The following is a 10453-nucleotide window of genomic DNA, read 5'->3' as shown; positions in this document are numbered from 1 at the left end:
GTTTATCATGCCACACACCCCCTCCTCTCACGTATAGACGTGCTATAAATCTGTGACTGCTGGAGTTGGGCTGGAGGTTTAGCTTTGAGTGGTGGTCAAGGACTAGCCAGCGCATGGCACCGGCAACACCTCAGAGGTCTTTTTAATTGTGAGAGTGTCAGAGCAAAGGCTTAAAAAAACGTAAAGACCTCACCGCATAGCAGATGAGCATTTTGCTGCATACGTTACGCCATAACTGTCCCCAATTAACGCACGGTGTGTTAAACAACCGCTCCAGGACGAGTCTCCCAGTTTTGCTGTGCTCAGGCAACTCTGCAGCAGCACCCAAAGCCGCGGAGGGAAGAAGACAATGGGGATGCGGCTTTGCCCGGAGGGACTTGGCAGCAGCCGCAGCTGCAAAGGGTGGGGAGCAATCCCAGGTCACACATGCCAACGTGGAAAATCACAGGGGTTGCCTGGGTTAGGAGGCAGAGCGAGTGAGAGAGAGAGCTCTTAATCTGTCCTCTCTTTGCAGAGCAGCCATTGCTCCCCCAACATGCCGAGTAGCATCATGCGCTGTACATTAAGGGGCTATATATACATTAGGAGAAGGACACCCTTGTGAACCCATCTCAAAGGCTGGATTGAAACATGCATTCGTCTTGCCTTTCCATGCAAAAGCCAGTAAGCTGATGTTTTTAATGCCACTCTCCAGGATGTCTGCTGCGGGAGGGAAGGTCCTCCAGCAGCATTTGGGGCTGCTCTCTAGCTCTGCTCACGGGCGTCTCTGCCCAGAAACCAAGTGAGCCACAACAAGGCTGTTTTTTAGGAACTGTCAGAAGTTGCTGCCACTTTTAGTACTCAACACCTCGGAGAGCAAATTCCCCCTCCTGGCCTCCTGGTTCACCTCACCGCTCCACCCCGCATTGGAGACTGGTTTCCATTAACACTGTAAAGCTAATAAGTCGCCTGAAGTCGGAGTGACCTGGATCATGCTGAGTGCGTGTGTGTGCGCGCGTGCATGCATGTGTGTGTGTTGCTTGCTAGTGAAGACAAAATGCTAACTTGCACTCTTGTGCATGCGTGCACACACACACACACACTCTTAAACAGGAGATTATTTCTTCCTTTAACCCTTAGGATGCCCAGCTCTCAAGCTTTAAAAAAAACCTGTAGCTATCTGATACCAGAAGGGGATTTTTCTGTTTAATATTCCTTATTTGTAATATTAAATTGTTGGGTTATCTTTTTATCAGTCTTCAACTCAAGAGGAAAAGGATAGACATCATACAGAGCAGCAGAGGAGAGAAGGGACTAGTTGACCATTTGCAGCATTTCAGGAAGGCAAGATTATATCTACATTTCAAACTGCCATGATGTAACCGGGGCAGGGGGATGGGTTTTTTTTCTTGTTTTGTAAAGCTCCAGCTTTTGGAGTCATGTGAAGCTCAACTTTCACTTAAACCTGAGATGCTTCTAATGCTCTTCTTACCCAGATATGAGAACCTATGATCTGAAATACCCTCTAAAGTTTTAAAAACTAAAAACCAAGCATGAAGAATCCTCCTTTTCAAATAAACCTTTATTATTTTCATTCATTTAGCCTGTCTTCTGGAAAAACAATTTCTTTAAAGACTGTGCTGGTAATATTGAAGGTGCTGGACTGGCCCTGGACCCAAAGAAATACAAGAGCTTTCTTAGGGACTGGCTGTTCCCATCCAGAGCTGTGTCAGCTCAGGCTCCAGAAAGTAAAATATAGCCGTGCCGTAATTGTGCTACTGTTGCCTTTCTGCTTTATTATAGACATCCATGCATTTGCACATTATAGCTGCCCAGGTGAAAAATAAATATAGTCTGATAGCCCAGTGATGTGTGCACCGAGCTGGGCGAGATGGATGCCAATATTTCTCCTGGTGGTGGTGGTTGTGGTGCTATTATTACAGTTGTTATTATTACCTCCATTAACAGCTAGGGCCCCTGTCATAGAGTAAGAGCCCTCAGTGCTAACACTTACAGATGGGAAATAAAATTATGGGGACTGGCCTAAAGCATCTACAATCTGACTAATACTTTTCCTCCCTGTTATAAATTGATGCTGCTTAATACTTTTGGAATCTTGCGGTATTTTAGCCACGTGTGATTGCTATATCCTTTTTTTGTACAGGGACTTTGTCAGCTTAGGGGGGTTTGTTTCATTTTATTTTGGCTTTGCTTTGATTTTGTAATTTAAAGTAATTTCTTGCCACTATATTGTAAAGGGGTCGCATCAACTTGCAAGCACGTTGCGAACACAGAGTCTGCCTTTCTCGCTTGAAAAGGACACTTCATTTAGTCGGGCTCTTTTCTGCTAATTTTCAACGCAGCAAAGCTACCTTCGGATCCAGAAACAGCTCAAACATGTGGTCACTTTTTCAGCAAAAGAATGGGAGGGGTGGGGAGTGGAATTTGTTCTGAATGCTGGGGAACCGAGATAATGCTGGGCTTCAAAACAAGCCTGCATGGGTCTGCCTTGTTGGGCAATAACAGTGTGCAGGACTTAAGTTACTTACAGAGTCTATGCCGTCGTTATCGCCGCAGGAGGCGATGCCCCTGAAATGGGACAGTCCCCATAACTGATGGAGCGCGGGGGTCCCTTGGCAAAGCACGGACTGTCCCTCTCCCAGCAAACCCCAGATTACAGCTGCAGCACAATAACTTGTTTTTGCAGTAGGACGCCCGGCGATGCCACAGACGTTACTCACGGCTGCATCCTGGAGCCCAGACGAGAACATTCATTTCACACTGCAAACTTATTTTTTTCTCCCTCCAACGCTTTCTTTTATCGAGTTTCAATATAATAAACAAAGGGGACGATATTATTTTGCTGGCAAAGACTCCAACTAATGCACAAACAGTTTTCAATACTGGCACACAGAGGGACTTTTTCACCATATAGTGGCCAGTCAGACCCATATCAGTTCTAATGGCACAGGGAAATGGAAATTCAGATCTTTCACCTTGAAGAATAGCTGCGATTCATACACTGCTCGTAGTCCCCGTCCCCCGTCGTCCCCCCTTTTTTTTAATTTAATTGCTAGCACAGCAAAACGAATCATCACAGTGGAATCAAAGGAAACTTTTCCAAGCTGTTGACATTCTGCAAAGGGACAGTCTCATATAACTCAGAATTTAATTGTCTCACACCATGCCAATGTGTGTAAGAGCAGGGCCCCGGCTTGCTTTGTGTGCACGCTTTGGTTCTCATAATGACTTTTTGGGCAAGTTTCTTCACTCCTCCGGGCTACTGCTGCCCTTTTAGATGGTCCATTTAGATACATTCTTCCAGCTGAAAATCATGAATTTAAGCCTTATTCTTAGTTTGTGTTAAAGCCAGACTACATCTAAATTGATACCTAATTAAGTGAGACAAAGGGTCAGAGGCAGCTGAGTCCAGTCCCATCACTCTTTCTGTCCTGTTTCCTTTTGCTACAGGTGCCCTTAGCTGTGCTGATGCCTGGGCTCCAACAGACCTTTGACTTGTTATGAATTCAAGCCATATTTCATCTGTTTGATAAGCTTATTCTGTAACGCTAGCTATTGTTAATCTAATGACAGAGCATCAGTAATGGTTAAAGCAGACAACCACTTTATTTTTTTCAGAATCAGCCTTTGACCGTTCCTTTCTGGAGCTGAAAAGATACTGAAGTTGTTAAAGGGACCCTCTACAAGTGTTTTACGAAAGCAGAGGTTTTGCCCGCATCCCCGCAGTATGAGATCCAGAAGTACTGGACAACTGTCATGGCAATGAGAAGCTGGAGACCCCATCCCGCCAGTACACCCGCAGGTTATCACCAGGAGAGCACGCTCACCGAGGAAAGCACATGAAGTGCTGTCACTAATAACCAAGACAACCCAGGGGAAAAGTAAACCCAGCACAATGCATCTGGGTAACTCCGCCAGGCAAATCTCTCTAGCCAGAACAAGCCAAGTTTCATTTCTGGCCAAAATTCCTGCACTAACACTAACCGCTACTTGATTGAGTGATTTTTCCTGAGATCATGATGCAAGTCATTGTCAGAGAAAGGGCTTATGCAAGGCTGCTGGAGCCCTGATTCCCTGCTGAACGCTTGAGCCATTCAATGATCCAACCCACCGCACAACCCGTCAGACCTGTCACCTGCAGTCAGCTCCCCCATTGGAAAAACATGCAATTTTCCAAAGGTAAGGGAGTCTTGGGTTACTAGGAACACAAATCATTACGAGTAAAACTGCATTCCCAATTTATTGTATTTGTTTTATTTATAATTTTATTACTTATTCCACATTTTCCATATTTTCCATGTGTTTCACATCATTCTTGTCCATTCAGGCCTTTACATGGAAACTTGGGCTCTTCTCCACTGCCTGATGTGTTGAAAGCTTTATAAACAGCCTTGTTTCACTGTTTGCTCTGCGTGTTTCCATCCCACGAGTGTGTGACTAAAGTTGTAAGTGGTACAAGTCTAAATGTTCTCTCACTGGGGAACAGGATGGGGCAAAAAGGGAAGAAAAGCAACTATTAATGTGATAAGCTGGTGAAAATAAAAATCAACAAATTGTTCAACTGGGGTTCTAACAAAGAACAGTTTGAGACTCCTCTGATTTGGGTTGGGTGGGGTTTGGGTTTTTTTTTTCATGTTAGAGCTTTAAGTTGTCAAAGATGGAGATTTTTCCATGCTCTGCAGTCAACACTGGTCAATGTGTGTTGCATGTGCACACCCAGATTTCCCACCAAACCAAAAAACACACTTCACTGAATGACAAGGAAATTCCTCCCGATGCTGCTAGGTCCCTTCCCTGCTCTGCGCTTCTGGAAGGTAACATCGTGCATCTGTGTGCACAGTTAATTCAGTATTTTCCCCTCTCCTGGATGCACAGGCAAGCATTTTCTTTCATGCTCGCATCTGACCACAGTCTGTGAGTAAATCAGGAGAGTTCAGCAATGCTGCTTTTAGCTGTGCTTTCAGGGTTTTGTGTCAACAGGAACATTAGGTCAATTTGCAAACAGCCTCGGAAAATCTGGTGCGGCATCTCTAATGCTATCGACAGGACCTGCTTAAATTCGGCATTGCCAGGCTAACAGTTGTCATTCAGCTCTTGAGCACGTTTACACCATCTCATCTATTTTTCATCAGTCTTGCACCCTTCATGACACCCTTATCAATTCACGAGCGTGTTCATTCTGGTTCAGTGCAATCCCACAAGTACCGAGTCACACATGAATCTGAATAATCTCTCGGATAGCAAAAGGATGCTCAGTCCCTGCAAAAAAAACCCCTCATCGAGTTTATTCTAGATTCTATAGTTAAGGTGACTTTTTCATATCAGGAGCTCAAAAAACAATGTAGTATTTGACGGCAGAGGAGGGGCAAGGAGATTGGATTAAAACATCTGGCGAGGTAATTAGATTCACTAAAAAGTTTACACTCCAAACTGCCCCTACATAATTGATGGGACTATTGTGATGTGTCACTTCCACTTACTGGCGTTCAGCAGCCGCTCTCGCCTTGCTGCACCCTGCGCTAACCTTCGCGGCTGACCTGCTGCGGTCCCCCTATTAAAGCTGCAATTACGGGGTGACTCTTAATAGCGAGGTCTTGCTTCAGAGTGGGGAAAAATGTTTCTGTAGCTCACATGCGACAATTAAAGATAATTTAAAATGTAAGTAATTGCACTGGGTTTCTGGAAACTACTGTAGAGGTCTTGTCCCAGGCATCTGACAGGCATGGTGGTGTATTTTGACAAGTTTTGTGCAGATTTCCATTAAATACCAACTAGCAGCTCTATTTTCTTTGGAGTCATTGGTCAGGAAACAGAGATTGTGAAAGGTCAGGCCTGGAAGATTTGGGAGGGGATGGAGGTGTTATTCATGTTCTGATCCATGGGGATCTAGTTCCAACATAAATCTTTCAGTCACTTGATTCTCACTTTCTGCATAGTCTTTGAGCAGGAGAAAGGTAAGGACTGATCCACAGAGAAGAGCTTCCATTGAGTTACGTTCACTCCTGCAGAGATGCCAGGCAAGGTGGGACCTACAAAATGTCCATCTGCCCTCTAGAAACCTATAGAAACCTGGCGAGTCTGGGTTGAGTGAGAGACCTGGCAAACACCAAACTGTTTGGCTGGATCTCCATCCCACCACAAGCATTGCATTAAATCTCTTAATGTGCAACACCAGATTCGAAACTGCAACTACTCCAAGGCTTCTGCAAGGTCAGCGAAGTGTGAACATCATGTAGAATGCACCCAGATACTTTCAGAGGTTCAGCAGTCCCTGAAAGAGTTTTGTATCACGAAAACAGACTGTCAGATGAGTTTGGATTCTGCCACATGGTCCTAGCGATAATAAGCCATCTGTGTGCATCATGCTGCACACGACCTTTCCTCTCTCGATTTTGTCTCCATCACTTTTCTTCCAAGTCCTCTCTGATTTGACCTACATTTAAGTAACCCAACAAATGCCAGCGCTGCACATAGCAGAGTTAAATACGCGCTCGTTTACCAACATGCTACCGAAGAGCAAGTCCATCTACATCAGAGTGAAAAAGAAGTATGTGAAAATAGGATGATACATAAAATGGAAAAGGACCCATCAAGAATATAATCACCTTCTGCCACATTTGACTGATTTAGGCTCCTGTCGCAGTTAGTGCGACTTTTGCTCCTAAATCATTCAGGGTAGGGTTTTAAAAGGTGTTTGGTATCGCAAGATGCAGAGAGAAAACTTGTGCAACATTTGAAAATTGCACTTTTATTTCCTTTCCTGTAGCTGGATTTCTAAATCATGTTCGAAAGCAGCTAGAGCTTATACCTCTGCATTATAGATGTATTCAGCTTGTGCTGTTGGATAATAAAATTAACTGTGTTTATAAGCAGTTGTGGGATCAGGATGTCTGAAAGCTTTACCCTTTGTCTAACATTATATAGGACATAATACATATAGGAAATAAAAGCTAGGACAGACTTGCCCTCATTATTGCTTTCAAGTGGCTGTCTTTCTGCCTGTAATATTTCAGATGCATTGGTAACACCATGGCAGCTCACCACAAAAAAACATTGAGGGACTTCATGAAAAACAGAAAATGAAATTAAATATAAAAAACCAAAGAAATTAAACATGTCTCTGAGGCAAATGTAGTGAAATGCAAACTTAAATGGCACGACCACAAAAAAAAAAATTGCATCAAACTTTAAAATCATTTTTCTTCCTTTCTAAAATGAAATGATCCCAAATAAGAGTATGCCTGATCCCCGGTCTTTATATTTATTTCAGTGTGGTGTTTTTCTTGAGGGAACCAAAGAGAAATTACCCTTGAAATGTGGAGAGAGCTGCAGTTCTTATTTTATCATGATTCAAGTATCACTTATGTGACGGCCGGATCCTTATGGAGGAGCCAGAATGGCAGGAACTGGTTTGGGGGTTGGGTTTTGTAACCCAGAATCGCTTCCTTTATTTTTTTTTTTTAATTTTTTTTTTTAATTGAAAAGTCATCGATGTTCTCAGACACAACACGGCGCATGTTACGGTGACCCAGACAGAGGGAAAAGGTCCTGCGCCCTCCGGAGAGCCGCGGCTGAGTGCGCCTGACAAATGCCACCGCGTGGCACCGAGCAGAGACAGGCGCTGCAAAAAGCATTCCTGGGGCAATTTCCTGGTGCCTCTCCAAGCTGACAGAGGAGGTTTATATTAACATCACATGGCTGTCTTCAGCTAAATTTGTTAGCACAGCCCATTTGGAGATCTTACCATGTTGGGCTGCACGGGGAAGAGGATGGGGGAGGGGGGGGAAACCCAACAAAAAAACAAACCCAAAGCAAGGAAAACGTACCCAGCTTTTTAACACCACCATCTTCATTGGTAACGCTATCAAACCCAGGCTCCTCTGCCCTTGTCCATGCAAAAACCTTGTACAACACTTGCGGGGGGCAGCTTTTATAAATGTTTTTGAACCCATAATACATAGGAAAATAACACACTGTAGAAACTTGGCAATGGGTTTGTCTCAAGTAGCCAAGTTGGGCATGGAAAAAAAAATTAGACAATAAAAGGTCATTTCTAGCCAAGTTTTAAGTGAGTATACAATACATACCTTTTTTTTCCCCTGCTCTTTGCTTCAGTTATTGGCCAACTTGGCTAGGAGCTTATGGAAAACACTGAAATGGAATTATTATAATTAGGGGTTTTTCTCTTTTTGACCAAGCAAAAGTTCTTATAAGCAATAATTTCATTATGGCAAAAGAGTAACACAGCCACGGTTTTAAGGATGCATCATCAAAAAAACCAACTCTTTTCTACACCGTACTTTAAAAGAAGGCTAGTTCATGAGCACCAGTGATCTAATACTACTGCTATTTATGATTTTTTTTTAATTATTTATTATAAAGAAGTATGGCATAAAGTGGAAAATTACCGGTGCCGATCACATTTCCAAGCGGGCTAATTTAGAACCGAGCGCCGTAAGTCAATTAGGGTAATAAACCTGCTGGAGTGAGGAGGGGGGAACTGTCTCCGAATTAACATTTTCATCCCGCTTCTGGCGCGATGTTACGCGGGGATCAAACAGGAACCGTTTAAGAAGTGGCTCCTGAAGCCACCCTTCCGGCTCGCCGTTTGTGTGGCAGCTCTCCTCTGAGATGGCTTCGGTCTGTTGCAACATGTTCCCGCAGCCTCCTTCCTTGCCCCCAGGTATTTCAGGTGGATGGTTGATTAAGAGCAAGCTCCTTGCTGACGTAGGTTGCGTATTTAACATCCTGCTCTGTTTCATACCTTCATGCGCCTTGGGTTTTATTTTATTTTCTTGGAAGGGCAGCGTTTTTAAAAAAATCAATTAAAAGGTAAATGGGATTTTTTTTTTTTTCCCCCTGAGAACTTAACTGGAGGCATCCTCTTCTTCTTTTGAAGGCTACAGGGTTTCTGTCTGGAGGATCGGAGTTCTTCTGAGATGTTTGACCTAGAAACATGGCTAATTCCAGCTCAGAGCAGCCCAGGCGCCTGTGTGGCCTGGCCCAGACACTTCAGAGAAAGATGCATCAACAGCCCATAACCGGCAGCTTCTGTGCGCTGAAATACCTCAGTGATGCTGGGATATTTTGATGCAAGGACACTAAGTCTGGATGTGAGATGATGTAAGATCAATTTTGAAAAGAGGACCTCCTAAATGAGAGAGAAAAGAAGTCAGGGATGAGAATAAAAGGGGGGGGGGGGGGGGGAATAAGATTTGAAGATGCAAAGCAAAAAGAAACAGGGATCACAAGCCTGAGATCAAGAGGAATTTTATAAGCTGCAGGTTTGGGCTGTGTTTAAATAAGAACAACAGTTTCCTCTGCCATTCGTCAATTAAAGAAGGCAGTTCCTTTTCAAATAGACCTGATCTTACATTTTCTCATATTCTCTTGGAAATGTCCTTCCAAGTTGGATGGCTTTTTTTTAATAACTGAAGGTTTTGCCAGATGCATTTACCTCTCTGCTATTTTTTTGTCTCTTCACAAAATAAGAATCTAAAGTTAAAAAAAAAAAAATTCAATTTATGCTACTGGAAAATGGGAGGAAGCTGCAGCAATGGAAAAAGCAAAATACCTTCAGTTTGGACAAACTGATTTCTTTAACAGAAAATATTCATGGCCAAACTAATTGTGCAAAGAGAAGGGTATTTTCCCCATAGTAATATTTCATAGCAGAGTGCTACAAGTTGCCTCCAAGCCCGTGTTGGTTGCAACATGTAAGCAACAAGCAAATGGGAATGGGTTGTGAGTGGAGAGCATCGCCCAGCTGGCTGTCACGACTGTTCTGTGCAAACCCACAGGCAGGCATCTCCAGCCCATGAATTTGGCACCGGGCGATGTGCCACAGCGATGGAGCAGCCAGCCCTCTGGGCAGGCTTCATTGCAAGCTGTTTATTTGTGCTACTGGTGGGGGGTTTGCAGCCCTGCAAGCCTTGTCAAGCTCAACATGTGTAAGGCGGGTGGGGTGATCTCTAATTATACCCCTTGGGAAGGACTTACATGACCTAACATATCTAGCACATAAGAAGTCCATTCCACTCTGTTTAGATGGCATTTGTTATCTGGCATGACTGGTTCTGCACTACAGAAGCAGTGAGTTGGATGGAAAGTAAACACGGTGAGTAACACCGGAGTCACGTTGGATGCGGCATGTAATAACTTGATTTGTGACAAACGCAGTGGAGAGACTGGCTAATGCGACCAGCTGCCTCAGGGAATTGTCTTGGGTGATGAACTGCTGATGCTTCACATTCATGAATTCATATGGAGAAATGTTTACAGATGAGACTATCATTCATAGCGGTTCAAGAGCACTGGATGGACCTCCTTGAAGAGACGCAGTGGGAAGGGCATGGGATTGTGTTACGCTGCTCCTCACTGCCTGCCCTGTCCCCGTCTCATCAGGCTGCCCATTTTTTGGCAGGGAGATTCTTCTTTACTCAGCATTTGTGCA

General features: G+C 44.0%; 1 long non-coding RNA gene across 1 annotated transcript in view; it reads right to left on the bottom strand.

The window, feature by feature from the left end:
- Window positions 1-4252: 4252 nt before the first annotated feature.
- LOC142604346 (uncharacterized) overlaps window positions 4253-10453 on the bottom strand; it is a 136910-nt gene continuing 130709 nt past the window's right edge. Inside the window, exon 7 of the long non-coding RNA XR_012838213.1 lies at window positions 4253-9151. This is a non-coding gene — a long non-coding RNA (uncharacterized LOC142604346). The remainder of the gene's footprint in view (window positions 9152-10453) is intronic.

The sequence above is a fragment of the Balearica regulorum genome, chromosome 18, assembly GCF_011004875.1.
Source record: "Balearica regulorum gibbericeps isolate bBalReg1 chromosome 18, bBalReg1.pri, whole genome shotgun sequence".
NCBI lineage: Eukaryota > Metazoa > Chordata > Aves > Gruiformes > Gruidae > Balearica > Balearica regulorum.
This window is presented reverse-complemented; position numbering and strand designations above follow the sequence as displayed.